Here is a 22,199-nt window from a genome sequence, read left to right on the forward strand (position 1 = left end):
CTATGAGTAATGCAGGCGGACTGGCCTGGTGATTTTTCCAGCATTAATGAGCAGTGTAGCAGCAGTCGTTTCTGGAAGGGAACAAGCGAGGGAAAGGGAGGGAGGTGATTGGTGAATCTGAACGAGCGAGCTGCAAGACAGGAAACTTTCCCAGCCGCGCCAGACAGAGACTGGATCATTTCAGAGGGACATTGTCTACGAGAGTTGAAGCTGATCCTACTGTAGTTCAGAAAGCCTCTCAACAAAAGGCTCAATGGTGGAAAATATAGAAAGGAACCAAACGGCCAGCCTGCTAGCAATTAGCCTTCTAGCTATTTTGAGCCATTGTTGAGTAGCCTGGCTGTGCCACATTGAACCCCTGCATTGGAGCTCCATTCTACCTCCAGTCACCTCGCTGTTGGTGTGAGGTGGTCAGAGTGGACGTGGCCTGGAATAAGCCTGGTGGACAGGTGGTATCACCTAGAGTTGAAGTGTTTACTCCATGGAACACAGTCCCAGTTTCCTGGCTGCCTCACAATATCTGTCTCACCTCTACATGGAGCCTCTCATTCATTAACTCTCTTTCCTTCTCTCCTCTCTTTCACCTCCCTCTCTCTGCATGTCCTCTCAGTCTGCCATGGGCGCTGTGTCCCGTGTCAGTGGGCCATCTGTGTGAGAGTCCCCCTGGCCCTGCCTTTCCACTTCCTCTGTTTGTGTGTTTGCGTGTACGTGCTTGCCTGCCTGCCTGTTTGCACCCGTGCGTGTTTGTCCAGGCCTGGTGCCATGGCCTCCAGCGCTGGCAGTCAGGCTGTAATGACAGAGCACCAGCAGCTAACCCTGGACACTGAGGCGTTCTGCCCTGCCAAACCACTGACACTAGCATTAGCATCTGTGCTAATCCTCCAATACAGGCTATGAACCAGCACCTCCAGCCCACCATCTAACCTGACACACAGACCACATACACTGATATGCTAAAAGTGGCCAAAGCTAGCCCTAGAAGTACAAGCAATAGTAACCCATGGTAACTGTGGGAAAGGAATACTGATTGTGAACAAAATGGACATGAAGCATGCTGGGCCTGCTGTTGTATTTTCAAAAGGTACCATATGTTTTTGACTGAGAAATAGATGCCCCTCACTCTCCTCTCACTCCCCTCTCTCCCAACTCTCTCGCCCCTCTCTCACTACCTCCATTGTTTTCTCTTTACTGTTGAGCACAAGACATGTTTGCCAGAAGAACAGAGGCTGGGCTGTGTTAGCCTGCCTGATACCTGCTGAGTAGGAAATGGGTAGGAGGCAGGGAGAGGAAAGCTTGCCCGCCTGGCAGTGCCTGCTGCCCGGGCCACTCTCTCTCTCTCTTTCTTTCTCTCTCTCTGCCATGGAACTGGCACCAGCAGCTGCCGGACAGAATGACAGAAGGTATGAGGGGCTTAGAACTTGCCACGCCCTGTCAGAGACCACGGCACAGGCACTCTCACAGTAGGAGGTACACTTACCGAAACACACAAACATTACAGTCCAACAGGACACAGTCACCCATCTCCAAACACATTTCCACAGCTAAACTTACTGGTCTGTCTGTCTGTCCTTACCACGTTCTTCACAGGAACAGATGAATCATAATCCTCCATAGGAAGGTGAGCAATACATTTTTTGCTGAGACAAGCCCATTGTGCAGCTTCAAGGAGAATAGTGAAAAGATGTTTGCCGCAATGGACCTAAATATAGAATGAATCGGGGATTCAATGATTATCATAATGCCTATGTGTGTGTTTCCAGGATTGCTGAGGCCGAAATGGCTTTTTCCATTCAATCAAGGCATTTTCTGTACAGCGGCTGTGTGGAAGCATCCAATCAGAAGAGTGTATTGAACAGCTAGTGCTTGAGAATGCAAACCTTAAAGGAAGTCGTGCTGGCTTGAGTGACTCTAGCTGTGTGGTTATGTTACCGCCTACACAGCGGGGACCAGATAAAGGTCACATCAATAGAGGTAAATGTCCATACAAGAGGAGCACGGCCGAGCTAGGCAATTACCCCCACTGGTACTATGCACAGTCACTGGGGCCAAGCTCCTGCTTAGAACACACTTACTTTTCAAAGGGAGCGAGAGACATGAGGGGGGAGGGGGTGAAAGAGAGAGCAAGAGCGAAAGAGAGGATGAGAGAGAGAGAGAGAGAGAGAGAGAGAGAGGGGGGAAGAAAGGAAGACAGAACTTGAGAGGGATGGAAACAGAGAACGAGAGAAGGGAAAAGACAGAAAGCGAGAGAGAATGAAAGAAAGAAAGGCCGTGAGAGAGGAGAGCAGTGATGAAAGTACTGACGTGTTGATGTACCTCCTCCTCTGAATCAGACAGCTAAACGCTCCTTGAAAAAAGGGTCACTGAGGATCACACGTCTCAGGTTAAGACACTGAGCCCATCCACCTGGATCCTACTGTACACTACAGGACACTGGACAGGACAGCCCTTCTCCCCAACCACAGGGCTCTCCAGAGGGTGGTGCGGCCTGCACAACGCATCACCGGGGGCACACTGCCTGCCCTCCAGGACATCAACCACCTGAGTTATGGCCTGTCCACCCCGCTATCATCCAGAAGGCGAGGTCAGAACAGGTGCATCAAAGCTGGGACTGAGAGACTGAAAAGCAGAGATAATGACAGAGAAAAGGTCATGGACAAAAACTGCTCTTAGCCTGGTCACAGATCTGTATATGCTTGGGCAAACATGTATATCTGCTACCAGGCTAGGCTGACCTTGGGTGAGGTACGTGGGCAGAAAAAAATCCCAACCTACTCCAATACTGAGAATGAGAACATACTGTAGGATACTGGATGTGAATAACGCACAGCGATGGTCATTGATGTGGGAGTGGAGTAGCAATAACGCAGCTTGCAGTAAGGCCTCTCTGCATAGTAGACCCTTGTAGAGTGGAGGGAGTGGGACTGACTGTGACTCACTTTAGACAGGACTGGAGGCAAGCAGTAAACACCAAGTTAGATGGAAAAATAAAGTTGGGAGACCCCCTTCCCACTGTTTGGGCTCCAGGGTGAAATGCCTTATTATCCTTTATTACAGACACACACACACACACACACACACACACACACACACACGTGCACACACACACACACACACACACACACACACACTCAAAAACAGGCTCGAGGCTAATCAAATAATCGCAAACAGAAAACAAGCAACAAAGAATGCAGCACCGAAACCTGCACACAATTACTGGCCTGTCCCGCTGCCAAGAGAGTGCAACTGATAAAGCAGGGGCCGGATCAGGCTGTTCTCGATGTGGCTCCATTGCAACCATAGTAGTGGTTGCTTAACGTAGCCCTGCATAACATTACCCAGGCCCTTTGAGGCCTATTGGAATCCAACTTTGTCGGGTAGTTGCATTGGTCCCCACCGACAGATACAGATAGTGAGACAACTGACCAACACGCCCCATCACCCCGCAACAATGAGGCAGTTAGCGTGGTACCCATCGCTCAGTCTCTCTGCCCTGTCAGGATGCAGGAGTACAGCGCTATAGCATCCACTACTACAGCATTCACACAGCACAGAGCCAGGACGTGAGGACATTAGACAAACATTAGCATGAGCACACCGTGTCTTCCCTCCCATAGCTTCCTGGAGTTAGGGTTAGGACATAAGCTCTCAAAAGGTTGAGATGAGTTTGAGAGGCAGTAGGAGGCCAGACAGGAGCCTACAGTGAGGGGGGGGTGTCCCCTAGCCATGCCCGGGCAAAAATGTTCCCGCAAACGCCCTGAAGCACTGCGAGTACCAGTGACACACATTCTAAATCGTCTGAGAATTTGTGAATGGAAAAATGGTTTAGCACACTTGGCATAGGCACGAATCCTCATTCCAAGGTTATCAGACAGGGGTATTACAGTTCTCTTCTCCGCAGAAAGACAGACAGAGTGAGAAAAAGAAAAGCGAGAGAGTACATAAAAGGAATCTATCTGGCTGACTGTGGTGGGCAGGGAGAGAGAGAAGGAGAGGAGGGAGGGAGGAGTAGAGGGGAATGTTGTTCAAGTTCATTTCAAGGTTGTGCTAATTTCACCCCTGGACTACAGGAGCTAGAAAGAGTGCAGAAGAGAGACTGAGTTTGGGGTTGGGGTTTCTGTTGCTGGGGTGGTGTGGTGTGTGTGATTTAGCATGCAGAGTGGCAGGAAGATGAGCTTTTCCGAAAGCAACATCTTTGAAATTGTGTGTATGTGCATGTGGGTAAGACCTGCGGGAGGCAAGAGGTGTGTGTACGTGTGGTGTTTCCCTGCCTTATCACCAGGACATTCCTTCACATAGCAAGTTATTCCAGTATGATCACACACACACACACACACACACAGAGAGAGAGACAGAGACACAAGCGATTCTGTGGCTCTGGGTGCTAGGCTGTAAAAGGAACCCGTTCTTGTTAAACAACATTGTCCCTCTCCCTGGGGAATACAGATGGAGGGAGGGAGGTTTGATTCAAAGCATGCAACGGCAGCTTGGGGGGGGGGGGGGGGGGGGGGGTAGCAGTGCCACACTAGGAAAGACCTTTCCTTAATGGAGAAAACTGACAGCTCTGTGTAAGCTCATCAGTGGAGCCCAGGGGGAAGTGACCGTGGGTCCTACAGCCATGCTTCCTACAGAGTAAACAACTAGTGCCCCACTGGAGAGCTCCTGGAGAGGAGAGCTAGAGGACAGGGGAATGACGGAGGGAGGAAGGGGGATACGTAAGAAAAGGTGGATTGTAAACAGGCAGGCATTGTTTCCCTCTTATCTCTGTCTGGGAGACGCCTGCCAAGGCTGTGCAAACAAGGAACACAGAGCAGGCACACACACACAGCCCTGTGACAACCCCTGCAGCCCAGACCAGGCCCAATCTGTCATACACACACACACAGCCCTGTGACAACCCCTGCAGCCCAGACCAGGCCCAATCTGTCATACACACACACACACACACAGGCATGCAAAGTGAATGCTGAATCGCTACAACAACACACAGCAGACAGTGGGTAACACAACACACAGAGCAGAAGGCCCCCCTGCCCTGTCCGTAACACTATCAGCACTCCGGTGGCAATCCAACAGCCACTGTCATCCCCCATTCAGTTCACAAAACACACTGACAACAAGGAAATCACCTTCTCAGCAGCAACACCAGCGGGAGAGACAGATAAAAAGGAGAGAGGGAGAAACATTTGGTCTACCAACCTAGCTATATCAGCTCCCCAGTCCCACAACATCTCCAGTCACCGACAGCATTCCTCTGGGGTGAAACTCCTTTTGTCCATTCTCTGTGGTCACCAATAGAAAAACCAAACTGCAGGGCCAAACTCCCATCAATCAGAATAGCCACTCACTGGTAGAGAGAGAGTGTATGCTTGTTAGGAGACCTACTGATGTAAGCTAGTCACCAGAGAAAATACCCAGTCAGTCATGACGCATACTTAGGAACAGAAATAGCAATAGGGCCCCCAGAGGGATTATACAACAGACTACATTTAGAGGCACTTCCACTGGCCCAAAGACCAGGCAGCGGCTAGTACACACTCTCGCTCTCTCTTTTGCTCTTTTTTCTCTCTCTGTCTCTCTCTCTTTGCTGGGCCCCGAGTCTTTTTTCACAAAGTAAGTTGACATTTTCCTAAGCAAGACATGAGCACAAATAGAGGGGTCAAGTGAAAGGCAACAGTTAGGGGGTGGAGTGGTAGGAGCATGGCTGTTGCAGGATGCTGCTCTCTCTTAGTTATGGCTGCATAATGAATGGAATTGTAGTCAAAATTGCAATTGTGACATGTGCAATACCAATATCGCTGCAATTTGCAATCAAGAGGCTGCAATTTGTTTTAAATGCCACGAATGTAACATTTTAATGTAAAAAGCATCCCCCTGGGAAGCTCTGATCAACACTTTGGTTCTTAACCTGTCACATAACTTCTACTGTACCTGTCGTTGTCATGCCAAACAACACCAACCATAGAATCAGAATACTCATTTTTATTTCTATGATCCCAACATTTCACCCAAGTGTTTTGATCTAAATCGCAAGTAAAATGGCAATCACAATATTTGGTAGACAAAATAGCAAATAGATGACATTCCCATATCGTGCAGCTGTACTCTTTACTGTTGTGATGACACAGTAGCACAGCCTTATCGGGGCAGCCCGGCAGGCCCCCGGGGGTTGTCCTGTCCCAGAGAATGTGTACCGGCCAGGGGGCCAAAACAACATGGTAACCCCCCCCCTTCTTCCCTCTACCCCTCCCGGCCAGCTTACTTCCCCTGCCGCCTGTGACTCCCCCTCTCCACCTCCTCCATCCCACTCCTCACCTCTATAAATATCTCACCAGGCCAATACTGTAAAATCCTCTGAGATGTGCCATCTCTGGCCCCATCCTCTGCTCTCTGGTCAACGATATGATTTCCTCCTGTCTTGCTCTTTCAACGCACGGCTACCAGGACAGGACAGGTCAGCACTGCGACAAGGCATCACAGAAAGTGGGGGGGGAGAGAGGGAAGTGCGAAAGGAGGGAGGGAGAGAGAGAGGGGGGAGAGAATCCCTGTTGAGAAAAAAACCTTCAGCCACAACCCTCTTTGCAGCTGTAGTGTGAATATTAGTGCATGTTTATGGTTCTGTGTCAGCCACAGGTATGTCACGAGTGACAGCGGTGCGGCTAGTTTGAGGGTCACCGTGTAACATTCTCCGCATTGCATACATTCAGGGTCACACATGGCCAAAATAGCAGGCATTGTGGAGAGGAATTCACCTCAACACTTGGGGGATGACAACAAACACGTATGGCACTTGTTTAAAGTGGACCAACTCGACCAAGGTTAGACACCAGTCCCGTGCTGGTGATAAATTGGTTAATAACACCCGTGCTGTCATGCAAGACAAACGTACACATCTATAAGAAGCCCACTGTTACTTTGCCCTTACTGGAGAATCCAATTTACAGGTCTAAAAATAACTTAACCTCTGTTGACCTCTCTATGGGGAATCAGGAACCGGTGTGGGCAGGAGACAACTGGGAATAGTTGGCCCTAATACACACACACACACCAAGGACTCCCGGGAGTCCTGACACCATAGCCACGTATGGGCAATTCAACGTAACCAACACCTGCTGTGAACAGAAGTCAATAGTCCACACTGTACACCTCTTACTAAGAGCACAGTGCTCCTGAGCAGTGAGTAGTACCAGACGCATAGTTGAAGGCATGTCTGAGACAAGATCAATAGAACCCAATTTCACATAGTTCACAACGACATGCCTGGTTATTTCTACCCTGCACGTGTATTGACAGTGGTAGGCAACCGAAAGAGAATAACACGACACCACACAACATATGAACAGATGGTTGGAGAGAAAAACAGGTAGTCGCTAAGGAAAACAGTCGGCAGTGTTTAACAAGCTCCAGACTTTCTCAGACTTTATCTTAAAGAGACAGTCCCACCCATCCTCCTGTACTGGTTGACTGTCTTCATTTGAGAAACATGTTGGTTATGTAACCGTGTAAAACTAGGACAGCTCTCTACCATGTTGGCCCTTTCGTATTTTCAACATACTCAGAGTATAAATAATGAACCTACTTATTGTGGAAAGTGCACATACTCATATAAACGCGCAACATACCCTGGATACCAAGCAACAGAATGGTATAGTAGCAACATGTTTTCATAGTGTTTTATGAACATTGTATTTGATTGTCTTCAATCAAAAACTGTATAAAATACCAAACCAAGTTGCTCTGTTCTGATGTCCAATACACATCCTCCTTCATCCCAACTCATCCTGTGTGTGTGTGTGGGGAGTGTGGGGGGGGGGGGGGGGGGGGTGTTGCCCACACAGATCACCTCAGTGTCTTGATAAGAGAATCAACCACCTCTCGTCTCTTGGCAGGTAGACTAGCGGTTAAGAGCATTGGGCCAATAACCAAAAGGTCACTGGTTCAAATCCTGAACTGGCAAGGTGGAAAAATCTTCTCTTCTGCCGATGACGTGGACGTCGATTAAGGCAGCCCCCCGCACTTCTCTGATTCACAGGGGTGGGGTTAAAAGCCAAAGACACATTTCGGTTGAATACATTCAGATGTGCAACCGACTAGGTATCCCCAGGTACATGTATTAGAGAACCATGTAGAGTTCTTCAAGTGGAGAATTCTATGAACACAGCTGAAGATAATTTTGAAGCACCTCAGGTCAATGCATTGCCTAATGGGTTTCTATACCATAAAATGTCTAGCAAGATTCCAACCTTTTCCATCCAGGACCCTGCACAACATTAGTCCCTAAACTCTGAGTGGAGTGTACCCTTTTAAAAGGCTACAAAATGGCAAAAAAGAATATAACCTAAATGTATGCTAGAAAAAGTCAATAAGCCTCTTTCTGGGACAAGAGCAAACAAACAGGACTTTCATCCCCTCCATTACATCCCCTCCTTTACAGCATCAATATTTCATCTCAAGTATTGCTGGAAGTATTTTACACGCGCTGATATCCTGTTAGAAGAGTGATTTCCTATTAACACTTGCATAATTAACCAACATAGCTACCTCGATGAAATGCTTGCATCATACTTGAGGAGCTGAAAAGAATATTCTTTTGGAAGTTTTTAGGGCACTGCGACGCGGATCCCTTGTTTAAAGCAGGCAGAGAGACGGGGAATGAAATAATACGTTTCCCCCAAAAGCAGGTTGGCAATACGACACCGTATCCCTCTGAAAACCATTGCCTTCAGGAGTAGTTAACCTCAACGCAAGTGATCAGAGACCTGGAATCATATTGAACTTTCTATAAAACAGGAAGAGAAAAAAAGTAACAATGGCCCTCTTAAAGATGTTACATTTCATCAGCCACATATTGCATATCTGTGCCTAATGTAAAGTGGCCATGAGAGCTACACTGAGAGAGAGAAGGAAAAAACAGACAACTGGAACCTTCTCTGTATTCTTATGTTTAAAGCTGAGCAGTGGGTTTCACTTATACACTCCTGGAGCTCACCAAGAGGAATACAGGAAGTCCCCACAGCATGCAACACACACTACATTTTTAATAGCAATACACATTTTGTTACGTTACATTCTTATTCTAAAATGGATTAAATTATTTTGTTTTTTAGCATCAATCTACACACAATACCCCACAAAAACAAAGCAAAAAAAACGAAATACCTTGTTTACGTAATTTTTCAGACCCTTTGCTATGAGACTCGAAATTGAGCTCAGGTGCATCCTGTTTCCATTAATCATCCTTGAGATGTTTCTCCAACTTGACTAGAGTCCACCTGTGGTAAATTCAATTGATTGGACATGATTTGGAAAGACACACATCTGTCTATATAAGGTCCACCATTACAGTGCATGTCATAGCAAAAACCAGGCCATGAGGTCGAAAGAATTGTCCGTAGAGGTCAGAGACAGGATTGTGTTGAGGCACTGATCTGGGGAAGGGTACCAAATAAATTCTGCAGCATTGAAGGGCCCCAAGAACACAGTGGCCTCCATCATTCTTAAATGAAAGAAGTTTGGAACCACCAAGACTATTCCTAGAGCTGGCCGCCCGGCCAAACTGAGCAATCGGGGGAGATGGGCCTTGGTCAGGGAGGTGACCAAGAACCCGATTGTCACTCTGACAGAACTCCAAAGTTCCTCTGTGGGGATAGGAGAACCATCTCTGCAGCCCTCCACCAATCAGGCCTTTATGGTACTGTAGAGTGGCCAGACGGAAGCCACTCCTCAGTAAAAGGCACATGACAGCCCACTTGGAGTTTTCCAAAAAGCACCTAAAGGACACAGACCATGAGAAACAAGACTCTCTGATCTGATGAAACCAAGATTGAACTCTTTGGCATCTGGAGGAAGCCTGGCACCATCCCTCAGCGCTCAACCCAAAGCACACAGCCAAGAAAATTCAGGAGTGGCTTCGGGACAATGTCTGAGTAATGGGTAAATGTCATATTTCATTATTTTATTTTAATTCCCAATTTGCTATAAATTCATCAACAAAACATTTTGTTTGTCATTATGGCGTGTGTAGATTTTTATTTATTTATTTATTTTACCTTTATTTAACCAGGTAGGCAAGTTGAGAACAAGTTCTCATTTACAATTGCGACCTGGCCAAGATAAAGCAAAGCAGTTCGACAGATAAAACGACACAGAGTTACACATGGAGTAAAAACAAACATACAGTCAATAATGCAGTATAAACAAGTCTATATACAATGTGAGCAAATGAGGTGAGAAGGGAGGTAAAGGCAAAAAAGGCCAAGATGGCAAAGTAAATACAATATAGCAAGTAAAATACTGGAATGGTAGTTTTGCAATGGAAGAATGTGCAAAGTAGAAATAAAAAAATAATGGGGTGCAAAGGAGCAAAATAAATAAATAAATTAAAATGAAATACAGTTGGGAGAGAGGTAGTTGTTTGGGCTAAATTATAGGTGGGCTATGTACAGGTGCAGTAATCTGTGAGCTGCTCTGACAGTTGGTGCTTAAAGCTAGTGAGGGAGATAAGTGTTTCCAGTTTCAGAGATTTTTGTAGTTCGTTCCAGTCATTGGCAGCAGAGAACTGGAAGGAGAGGCGGCCAAAGAAAGAATTGGTTTTGGGGGTGACTAGAGAGATATACCTGCTGGAGCGTGTGCTACAGGTGGGAGATGCTATGGTGACCAGCGAGCTGAGATAAGGGGGGACTTTACCTAGCAGGGTCTTGTAGATGACATGGAGCCAGTGGGTTTGGCGACGAGTATGAAGTGAGGGCCAGCCAACGAGAGCGTACAGGTCGCAATGGTGGGTAGTATATGGGGCTTTGGTGATAAAACGGATTGCACTGTGATAGGCTGCATCCAATTTGTTGAGTAGGGTATTGGAGGCTATTTTGTAAATGACATCGCCAAAGTCGAGGATTGGTGAGATTGATGAGAATGTTAAAAAAAATCCATTTTAGAATAAGGCTGTAACGTAACAAAATGTGGAAAAAGTCAAGGGGTCTGAATACTTTCCGAATGCACTGTATGTCTAATGTTATGGTATTGAGTGCAGGTTGTACGACCTCCAGACAACACATTGTTCATTTTTCAATGAACATTTTCCCTCACATCATTCCCCATTTAACTTGACAAATGTGCTCCTTTACGCTTATTGAATAAGCAGATATCGAATGAGTTCATCACATTTAATCACTTTATATATCACTTTCCATTCTCTCCTTTTAGCCAGGTAGGGACAGAGAGAGAGAAGTAGAAACACAGTTGTCACATGTTCCTGGCCTCTCTAATGTCATATTTGACCTGGCGACCCCTGACGCTCCCTGGCCAGGAGGTGGATCCCCCCAGCAAGCCTTGGGGGAGCGTGAGGGAGCCTGACAGAATGAGAGCAAGCGATCATGAAAACAGTCACTCAGCAGCCCCTCCAAAACAAACACGCTCTCATGCAACCCAAGGCACAATTGCTCATCGGAGTGCAAGCCAGTGACTCGCTCTCAGCCAGCCATCAGGGACCCGGTTAGTAGTTACACAACGCAACCCCGCCTGCCTGTCTGCGTGTTTTCCACCGTCAGCCGAGTGGGTATCCCACAGCTGTCCCCGATTCCGGCGATGAAAACCTTTCGGTGCGAAAACCGAAAACTGAACGTCTCTCCCGAGCCCCTCTCTCTGTCCCTGTCATTCCACAGGGTCTTATGTTGCCCGGGGCACCTTTTGCCCCTGGCAGTAAGGCAAAGCAGGCAGAACAGCCCAGAGACCCCCCCTCCACTCCACTCCCCCATGGCCTTTTCTTACTCCCACTAGAGTGTCAGTTTACGCCAAAATCCGCCAGACAAGCAGTACCAATTTTAGACTTGGCCCTAACTCAGATCAGCTGGCTTATGCGGGGGCTTCCCAAACAGATCACCCCTGCTGAGGTCGGATGGCCCTCAGCACCCCTCCAAACAGCAATGCATGGAAGTGCAGGTGACTCACTAAGAGCCAGCCTCAAGAACAAAACAACCAAAAGATATCTGGGTTCAGGCTGGCTCACTGAAAATGCATGTTTTTCAAACTTGAATCAAAACCAAATGTTGCAGCCAACTAATAGGTCATATAATGTTGTGATTCATGAAAGACCATGGATGGGAGTTAATAAAAAATTCAATTATTATGATCATTTGTAATAATTGCCCTGGAAAAAGCATTATCGCCTCATAATCACATTTTTGTGATTTGCCACTTTTTTTATTTAAACGAAAGACAATTGTCAGCCCAAATCCTCCATCACAGATGGCTGAATGAAATGTTCATCAAACATGATATTAATTGGGATGCATCACACCTTTCAGTTTTACAGACGATTTACATAATCTGGGTTTTAACAGGTTTTAATGGCAGCCAATTTGTAGCTATTTGTGGCATGCACACAGGAACCGAGTAGGAGGCTCTGAGAGGGTGGTAAGTGGCATCTTGAATATTGACAGATGTAATAAATAAAAAGCATTTCAATGACATGAATATCCAGTAAACGGGTTTAAATCCTTATACACGATGCTCTACACCACAAATAAGCAAGCGTGTTCTAGAAGACAGTACATTTATAGAGGAACATGATCAGAATGACACGTCTCTTTACATATTTCGACTGAGATGATAATCTTACCTTTTGAGTTCGAAAAACAACTCCCTCCAGCAGTGACAACCAAGCGAAAGCACAGACATACCATTCATCTTTATTGCCTGGGCAGACTGTCATTTACATTATATGGCCTGGCTGGGGAGTAGAGTAACAGAGAGGTTGTTTGTGGATGGACATGTGTTGAAGGACATGCAGGCTGATAGGCTCAGGCTGAAGTTACAATGGGCTGCCCCTTGAATGTTCTTTCCCTCTCTCTCTCACACACACACACACACACACACATATATGACCAAGCAGGTCAATTGTAATGGCAATCATTTCATTCTGAAAGACCAATAACGGTATGAAATGAATTCCCATGTACCAAATGGATAGAACGAAACACCACATATGCATGTGCCGTCGATCCATCTAGTTCCGTTTGGAATACAACTGAATGAAACACTTAGCTCCCAGCCCAGCGATTGATTCCATGGCTGCCTGATGGATGTGTAAACAGAGCTGTTAGCTAACATAAATGGAGTGCCACGCTGAAGAAAGCAGACACAGTCAACTGGTCTGGTAACTGGTCAGGTAATGGAATCCCAATACATGGCATCAACCTCCAACCAAACTAAATCCTCAATGACGAAGTCTCTGTGGGAACCTTCTCACCTTGGAGACCGCCAACGACTTGCCGATCCTGGATGCGATCCTGTTTCCTTACTTTAGTTTCCCACACTCACTCCTAATGAGGACCTGCATGCTTTTTCCCGCTCCCTGTGTACGGTGCTGCCAAGAAAGGGAGTCACTGGGCCCTTAGCCCCGGTTGTAAACATGTCTTGTTTCGGGAAGTAACATGACACATATTTATTTAGGGATTTCTCCGAAAAATCAACAAGCTTTGTTAGCTTGTCCTGGCTTGCACACACAACAATATTCTTAATGGGAAGTTTTATAGGGTTCTATTAAACTATGGGAGCAGCTATATACAGTTGAAGTCGGACGTTTACATACACTTAGGTTGGAGTCATTAAATCTCGTTTTTCAACCACTCCACAAATTTCTTGTTAAAAAACTATAGTTTTGGCAAGTCAGTTAGGACATCTACTTTGTGCATGACACAAGTAATTTTTCTAACAATTGTTTACAGACAGATTATTTCACTGTATCACAATTCCAGTGGGTCAGAGGTTAACATACTCTAAGTTGACTGTGCCTTTAAACAGCTTGGAAAATTCCAGAAAATGACGTCATGGCTTTAGAAGCTTCTGATAGGATAATAGACATGATTTGAGTCAATTGGAGGTGTACCTGTGGATGTATTTAAAGGCCTACCTTCAAACTCAGTGCATCTTTGCTTGACACCATGGAAAAATCTAAAGAAATCAGCCAAGACCTCAGAAAATAAATTGTAGACCTCCACAAGTCTGGTTCATCTTTGGGAGCAATTTCCAAATACCTGAAGGTACCACGTTCATTTGTACAAACAATAGTACGCAAGTATAAACACCATGGGACCATGCAGTCGTCATACCGCTCAGGAGTTCTGTCTCCTAGAGATGAACGTACTTTGGTGTGAAAAGCGCAAAGCAATCCCAGAACAACAGCAAAGGAAGATGCTGGAGGAAACAGGTACAAAATGATCTATATCCACAGTAAAACGAGTCCTATATCAACATAACATGAAAGGCCGCTCAGCAAGGAAGAAGCCACTGCTACAAAACCACCATAAAAAAGCCAGACTACGGTTTGCAACTGCACATGGGGACAAAGATCGTACTTTTTGGAGAAATGTCCTCTGGTCTGATGAAACAAAAATAGAATAGTTTGGCCATAATAACCATCGTTATGTTTGGAGGAAAAAGGGGGAGGCTTGCAAGCCGAAGAACACCATCCCAACAGTGAAGCACGGGGGTGGCAGCATCATGTTGTGAGGTTATTTGCTGCAGGAGGGACTGGTGCACTTCACAAAATAGATGGCATCATGAAGAAGAAATATTATGTGTATATATTGTGTATATATTGAAGCAATGTCTCGTAGACATCAGTAAGGATGTTAAAGCTTGGTCGCAAATGGGTCTTCCAAATGGACAATGACCCCAAGCATACTTCTAATGATGTGGCAAAAAGTCAAGGTATTGGAGTGGCCATCACAAAGCCCTGACCTCAATCCCATAGAACATTTGTGGGCAGAACTGAAAAAGTATGTGCGAGCAAGGAGTCCTACAAACCTGACTCAGTTACACCAGCTTTGCCAGGAGAAATGGGCCAAAATTCACCCATCTTATTGTGGGAAGCTTGTGGAAGGCTACCTGAAACGTTTGACCCAAGTTAAACAATTTAAAGGCAAAGCTACCAAATACTAATTGAGAGTATGTAAACTTCTGACCCACTGGGAATGTGATGAAAGAAATAAAAGCTGAAATAAATCATTCTCTCTACTATTATTCTGACATTTCACATTCTTGAAATAAAGTGGGGATCCTAACTGACCTAAAACAGGGTATTTTTACTAGGATTAAATGTCAGGAATTGTGAAAAACTGAGTTTAAATGTATTTTGCCAAGGTGTGTGTAAACTTCCGACTTCAACTGTATCTGTGACTTCATATCATGTTATGTTATGGATGCCTCTGTTGGTGTTGTGATTTGATCTGTGTGAATGTTGCAATTTCTTATGTAACAGTAGTGCGTGTGTAATCCTAGCTAGTGTAAAGAACGGTGTGACTTTTCACAACATTGTCACGCTAAATGGATGCCATTGCTTTGTTGAAGGCCCCTTGTATTACCACGGTCATCCCATCAACTGTACTGAAAGAACATTCGAGATGGTACAAAAGTAACCATGGTCACAATGTACACTTATTAAAAATATTTTTTTAAACGACTAGTAATAAATAAATCAAGAGTATTTGATCTCTTCAAAGACATCAACAAAGACAGGCCTTTACACAGGACACTTTGTGTCTGGCAATGTCCTTGTAGGTCAGCTAGCAGAGAAGACAACATCACGTCGCTTACCCATAGAGAACTACACCACTACGAAACCTACTTTCTCTGTGGATTTAGTGGGTATTTAGAGGATATTGTATAACTACTGTATAACGAGCACGCATGCTGACTCATATAGTGAAGGTAGTTCTAGATGGTGAACGTGTATAAGATTGGAGGCAAAATTCATTTTGCACCTCTGTTGTTTCAAGTCATTTGTCTTCGACGAATGAGCGGCGCTACAAATAGACACACTGAAAATAATAAGTGACCTCATTATCTTCACAGCAGGATGATTACAAGTACGCCAATCATCCTCCATTCATACACTCTACCAATACCACACTAACTACACTGCCTGTGGAGAATACAGTAGTAGCACCCCCAGCCTCTGAGACGCTGCCTCTGTATACTGGTTAAAGTAACTTCTCTCCATGTCAAACTCTGCGAGCAGAGTTCACCTTCTGCCTCTTATCTGACTCAACAGCGCAGGTCTGCGAGCGGGGCACCACCATCAAGCAACACTCTCTCTCTGCGCTGTTCAGCATAAAATATGCATCAAATGATATAACGCTTATATAATGCATCCCTGGCACAAGTCCGGGCTAAGCAATGCTGTGTTCTACAGCTAATTAAGCGGTCCGTGCCGAGCAAAACAGAGCAGGGGGAGCTGCTAATTTTAGGTCCTTCCCCGAGCCCATCCCAGAAACAGGAGGCTGAGAAGCAGCGGGAGGCTCCGGAGCTACTGCAACAGAGTGGCTCAAGGCAGGGGAGAGAAGGGAGGAGAGGATGCGGGTGGGGGGAGATAGAGAGAGAGAGCTAAGGTCCCCAGTCAAACAGAGCAGACAGACCCGGGTTTCATCAGCGGAGAGCCCAGGTCTGTCCCAGCAGAGGGAATCAATCTGCCTCCCTGCCTCTCTGCCTGCTGCTGGGCCTTCCTCAGATCCGCTGTGTGTTTATGCAGATTACTAGCTTTAATAGAGTCCTCCGCAAACACCGGACCACATGGGTAACACCAGTCAGGCAGCCGCACTGATTCATCTGTATCCTGGAGCAGATCCTTCTCTCCTCCCCTGCTGTTCTGTAGGGCTAACCTAATAAGTTATCAATACTAACATCTACATCGCCAACAGTTAGTCACCTATGCATATTGTGATATCAGCCTCACACTCAAGTGTGGTTTAATCACCTCACAAGGCCACCAACACACACCATCGTTTTCCTTATCCATTCAAGGAATTAAGGAGATGTCATGAGTGTGCGCATATGGAGCGGAAACATTATTCTGAGACGAACAAAGAGCAGTTTGTGTGCAGACAAGAGCAGGCAGGGGAGGGAGGGAGGGAGAGAGACAGGCTGGGGAAAACTGGCATCTGTGAGGAGTACTAAAGAAGGCAGACGGACCCAGGCCTCAGGCTAGATCCTTCTCTGGGGGGGTCTCGCTGAACAATGATGCTTTAAACACTGCTCAACTCACCTGGCGGATGGGGAAGCATCCGCCCCCACTTCCCTTCAGTCTCTCAACGCTATCCTTAACAAGGTCTCCCCCATCTGGCTGTAGCTAAACAGCAGTGCTACTCTGTGTGAGAGGCTGACCAAAATCTCTCACATAAATGTATGTTGCCTAAAAAAAGACAGAGCAAATATGCAGCCATCTTTTACAGGATTACAGTCTCGACTAGCATCGGAATTTGCTGCTTCAATATTTATATATCCCACAAACTTGCCAGAGCAGCTTTTTGGATCTCTGCTTGGGAGAGAAAAAACACCTAAATTATAGCTTTCTATACAGTGGCACATCAGACACCTCAAATGAAACTACAGGGACTCCCTTTCAACACCAAATAATATTTATGCACTCCTTAAGACGTAAAACAGTGTTTATTTTTAAACTCTTTCTGCACAATCTTTTACAGTACTTTTTGCATCGCAATATTTCAAATGCAAAAAAAAGTACATTCTTGCAGCAAGTAAAATAATACATTGGCCTAATTCATACTGCATAGTACACCAATATACTGTATGAACTGTAGCTCTACAGGAAGGCAGCTTGTAAATTCAGTGGGGCCTCTCACACATAGAACAGCATCTCCCCTGTAGTATCCTGCCCAGTAGGCATGGATACTCAGGGCTCACTTAACTCCAATTACTCCTCATTGACTTAGAACAGAGTTGATCCCAGGACTATCAATTCTCCTGTAGCTGTCAGCGCTGAGTGATACGGCCCAGTGTTGCCCAGGTCTCTAACTCTCATTCTGTACAGACACAGGTATTCTCATGGATGAACTAACTGTACACACAGCTCCCTGACTTTGCTAGTAATTCTATGGCGAGCAGAGTGGTGAACTGAGGATGGAGGAACACATCACAGAGAGATGGAGGGCATTCTTCTTATCCATTCCATGCATGCGGGCCCGGGCGCTGTACTGTAAAGCACATTACTCCTCATTATTGCCTGTCCACTTTAGTCGGTGTTGTGTACGAACTGTCTTGCAATACAGATAAGAGTTGTTAGTTGTGAGGGAAGTGTGTAGCATGCCACAGCATGGAAGATTGAAGGCTCCCAATGCAGTTCTGACAGATCGGATGCTTAAATTAGATACTCAGGAGAGGAGCAACAATGTCAGCTTCTGTGGATCTGCCAACTGCCAGATGGGATGAGAAAATGGCCAGAAATCAGATAAAAGAGAAACTTCCCACTAGGCTACCGGTGCATACCTGCCTGCCAAGACACAGCCCCTACAGGACTACTAGCTATGTATGCCACTTGCATTGGAAGTGTTTTGAAATCGCACACACACAACCTGCTTTCTGTGTCCAGGGGGTAGGGTGTGTGCACACTGGTGTAGATTGAGTGATTATGCCTTTGCAAGACTATGTTTTATTTGAGACGTGCTCCGAATGAGAGGTGGCACCATTTTTAATTTGGGGGTTCCGCAAATATTCTCTTTATCTTCCCTCCAAGTGTTTTGTGGTGCGCTATAGGTGTGTTTATTCCCTGATTTATTCTGCTGTGTGGTGCGGTGGGCCCAGACTGGAGAGGAGAGGAGAAGCGAGGAGGGGAGAGGAGAGAAGGAGGAGACAGGAGAGGAGGGAAGGAGGAGACAGGAGAGGAGAGAAGGAGGAGACAGGAGAGGAGGGAAGAGGAAGGAGGAGGAGGAGAGGTGGTGCGTAGATCGTGGTGTTGACACAGCCAGGATGCTAAAGCATATGCAGCGTTGGTCACTGGCAGCACTAGAGACATGACACAGAGGCAGCTCACACTTCCCTTCCTCAGCCCACCTAAATAAGATGTGAGAGTGTTCGTGTTGTGGGTGTGGGTGAGTGCGTGCGTGCGTGAGTGAGTGTGCAATGGCGACGCCTCCTCTTCTCAGCCCAAAATCACAGTCTGCTTGGAGAGGAGCAGGATGCAGCTCTGAAAGCAGGTGTCGAGTGGGAGGAAGTGATGATTCCACAACTGTTCCAATTTGTCCCTTGTGCTAGGCATCCATCAACCTATTTAGATATAGGATAGGGAACATACTGTATAAATACACTGAACAACATAAACCCCCATGTATGGGTCTGACAGCTAAGATAACATACACTACATATCAGAAAATGAGTGGTGGCATGCCTGTCTGACTGGTGCCCACCAAGACTGAACAAAGTGCCAACGACTTCAAAATGGTAAACGAGACTAGACAAACGAAGCCTGCTAAAAACACACAGACGCCGAATACACTAATAGCTGACTGGCTTTCATGTTCACATCTAGTTCATGTTCACAAAGAGGTTGAATATCAGGCTGATGGCGTTGTCTGGAGCTGTCAGTGGAATAGTATCTGTGTCTGTAAAGTGGTGCTGCATCACGTAGTAGTCAGACTGCGCTGATCGTATTGCAGGTGGCAACAAAGCACCACTATTTTTACTATGTCAAACAGGGGAACACAGTAAAGAGCGTTTAAACATATACATCAAAACGCTCTTTTAGATGCCTCTTCGCCTCGCCAGTTAAAAGGATCGAGGACAAACAAAGAAGAGCTTCAGAGCGGAGCTAGATATTCTGACACGTACGGAGAAAAGGAACCATTTTCTCTTTGCAAATATTGTCTTTGGGGTGTCGCTGCGCGTTGACAGGATGAGGAAGAGGATCAATGTTTACAGACAGATCGCTAGGGCTTTGGGGGGGGGGGGGGGGGGGGGGGGTTGTATTCATCAGAACCTCTGACACTGCGCTTCACAGTAGATTCAGTGCTGAAGACGTCTGAAGACTGCCAGCCCTGTGATCAAGGGCCCAGCTCTGTGATGGATGGCAACACACACACACACAAACACACACACAGGCGGAAAAGGCAGCCTCTCCAGGCAAGAGGGAGAGTCAGCTATAATCACATGCAAAGACACGCATATCGTACATATAACTTATCAAAAGCACCCATCGCAAAAAAATGGACGAATAATATTGGCCTACTTAGGTTTCTTGTCAATTTGTTTGTCTGTTTGCTTGAAGTTCTAGCATCAGTATTGAAATTCAGCATTCAAAACATGTTTTTCTGGGGTCCTTACAAATTCATGACGACTTTGGTGATGTAGAGATTTCTCTCTTTAATGCCCTGGCTGCCTGTGATGGGAGCTGGGAGCTAAGCTGGGAGCTAGCGAGCGCTAGCTAATCCTGAGGGCTAATAGAAAAGTCCAATCCCCTGCCACTCTCATCCCATACATGTCAATACACTCTGGGCTAAAGAGGGTATTATATAAGAGCCAGAGAAGGAGGCTGGAGGATAGTGGAGAGAGCACGTACACACACATATACACACACACACACACACTTGCGTGCACAGAGGGATGCTTCTCCTGGGTTTGTACACTGGCCTGCTACTTCGTCAGCACTTTATAGGCGTTTGACGTGATGTTGCCATGTGAGCTAAACCAGGCTCCGACTTTCAGTGTCACATCTTCCTAGCTATTGACCTTTTTTCACTCCCCCCCCCAAATGAAAACAAACATCTTGGTCTGGTGTGAGGTAAGGGTGTAAGGAGTGCTTCAGGCTGAGTGGCCAACTGTGGCTAATCAAATACTGTGACGCATCCATGGTTCCTGCCTCTGACTGCAGAGTGGATGGGTATCATCGTCATCTTCCCATCATCTCATCATTGGAGTCAATAAAGAGAAGAGACACCGTCTGTCCAGCTTTCACGTCTCTCTCCTCTCTCCCTCCTCTGGTTAACGCAGTGAAAGGCAATCTGAATGAGGCTGAACAGCAAGGGGTCGGCTAATGACAGACAGGCCAGATTAAGAGATGGAGAGAGAGGAAGTGCAAATATGGCAATGTCAGAGGGGCTCTATCCATCTCCTCAGCAGGCAGCACTGTCCTGTAGGGCTCACGCACAGGCTCACGCACAGACACATGCAATCACAAACACGTGCACACACAAACTCACATGTGTCCATGTAAAGGACTGAGAGTTCAGTCATGCTGAGAATAAAATGACAACCTTCCAGTAGCAGGACACACAAGCAGGAAGTGGTGACAATGGCAAACCTTTACCATTCATACAAATCTCACTGGGCGGAAAAACTTTTTTTTTTCTCGCTCTCCTCTTTCACGTGTAAGTGCCTGAAATTAGTGGGATTTTTTTGTTGAAAAAACGACTAATCTCTCGCTCTCTCTCTCCTAGAAAATCATGTACCTCAGTCAGTCCCCACCACCCCTTAACACCCTCCCCGCTTCCATCTCCTCCTTCTCCTGCCCGCACCCCCCCTCTCTGTCCCCAGACTTCCATCGGCACTCAGCGAGCAGAGCGAGCTAACGAGTGACACTCCTGCCATTTGCTCTTTAGAGAGCGTGGGCGTAGTGAAGTAGCACTTTAGTCACCGCCTGGCACAGCTGCGGGCTCCGGGGAGACCAACTGGTTCTTCCTGCGAGCCCGCCACCTGTTCTGCCATGGCAAAAGAGAGAGAAAGAGAGAGAGAGAGAGAGAGCGAGAGAGAGAGAGAGAGAGAGAGAGAGAGAGAGAGACAGGGGGATCAAGCTCACGGTTGCAGGGAGGAACAGGTGTGAGATGAGGATCCCTTTGTGGAGTGTCCTCTATGCAGCAGGCAGTCAGGCAGGCAGGCAAGGGTCCAGGGAGACAGACAGAGGGGGGCTTAAGGGTTGGAGAGCACAGCTCTGCAGGCTACTGTAGCTCATCATCCCTATTTGGTCCAGTCAGTCCGTACCACCTAGACTGGTCTGGCTGTAGTGGTGGGTTATGGTAGAACTGTAGTGTACTGCACTAATGATATAGTAACACAGGATATAGCTTGTCAGATCCATCTTCACCCTTGCCTTTTGTGAACTAACACTCGCACTTTACACTTTTCCATTCTAGCACTGACTTTGCTGGTAGCTACTTTATTGAGGAAAAATGTACTATCTTAAGATGAATGCACTTACTGTAAGTCGCTCTAGATAAGAGCATCTGCTAAATGACTAAAATGCCCATGTAAATGTTGTGATACAGCTTACTGTCTATCAACACTATAGCTGGGAGACTGAGGTAAGCAATGGTATGGGCTTTTCAGGACCCACAGGTTACACTCAGGTCGTACCAGTCCGTACCTAATCAAGACCCCCTTCAGCATGTGTGGGAAGACAGGGGAGGTAGAGTGGAGGT

General features: G+C 46.4%; 1 protein-coding gene across 3 annotated transcripts in view; it reads right to left on the reverse strand.

The window, feature by feature from the left end:
• Positions 1 to 22,199, reverse strand: part of LOC109866129 (transcription factor HIVEP2) — a 96,420-nt gene that overhangs the window by 59,768 nt on the left and 14,453 nt on the right. The window contains exon 1 of one of the 3 annotated variants that reach the window (XM_020454674.2): positions 5,197 to 5,529. The exons of the other annotated variants lie outside the window; for them this stretch is intronic. The gene's annotated coding sequence lies outside the window, so the exon portion shown is untranslated. Of the gene's footprint in view, positions 1 to 5,196; positions 5,530 to 22,199 lie in introns of those variants that run through there. 3 annotated transcript variants of the gene reach the window in all.

The sequence above is a fragment of the Oncorhynchus kisutch genome, linkage group LG21 (genome assembly GCF_002021735.2).
Source record: "Oncorhynchus kisutch isolate 150728-3 linkage group LG21, Okis_V2, whole genome shotgun sequence".
In the NCBI taxonomy this organism is placed as follows: Eukaryota; Metazoa; Chordata; class Actinopteri; order Salmoniformes; family Salmonidae; genus Oncorhynchus; species Oncorhynchus kisutch.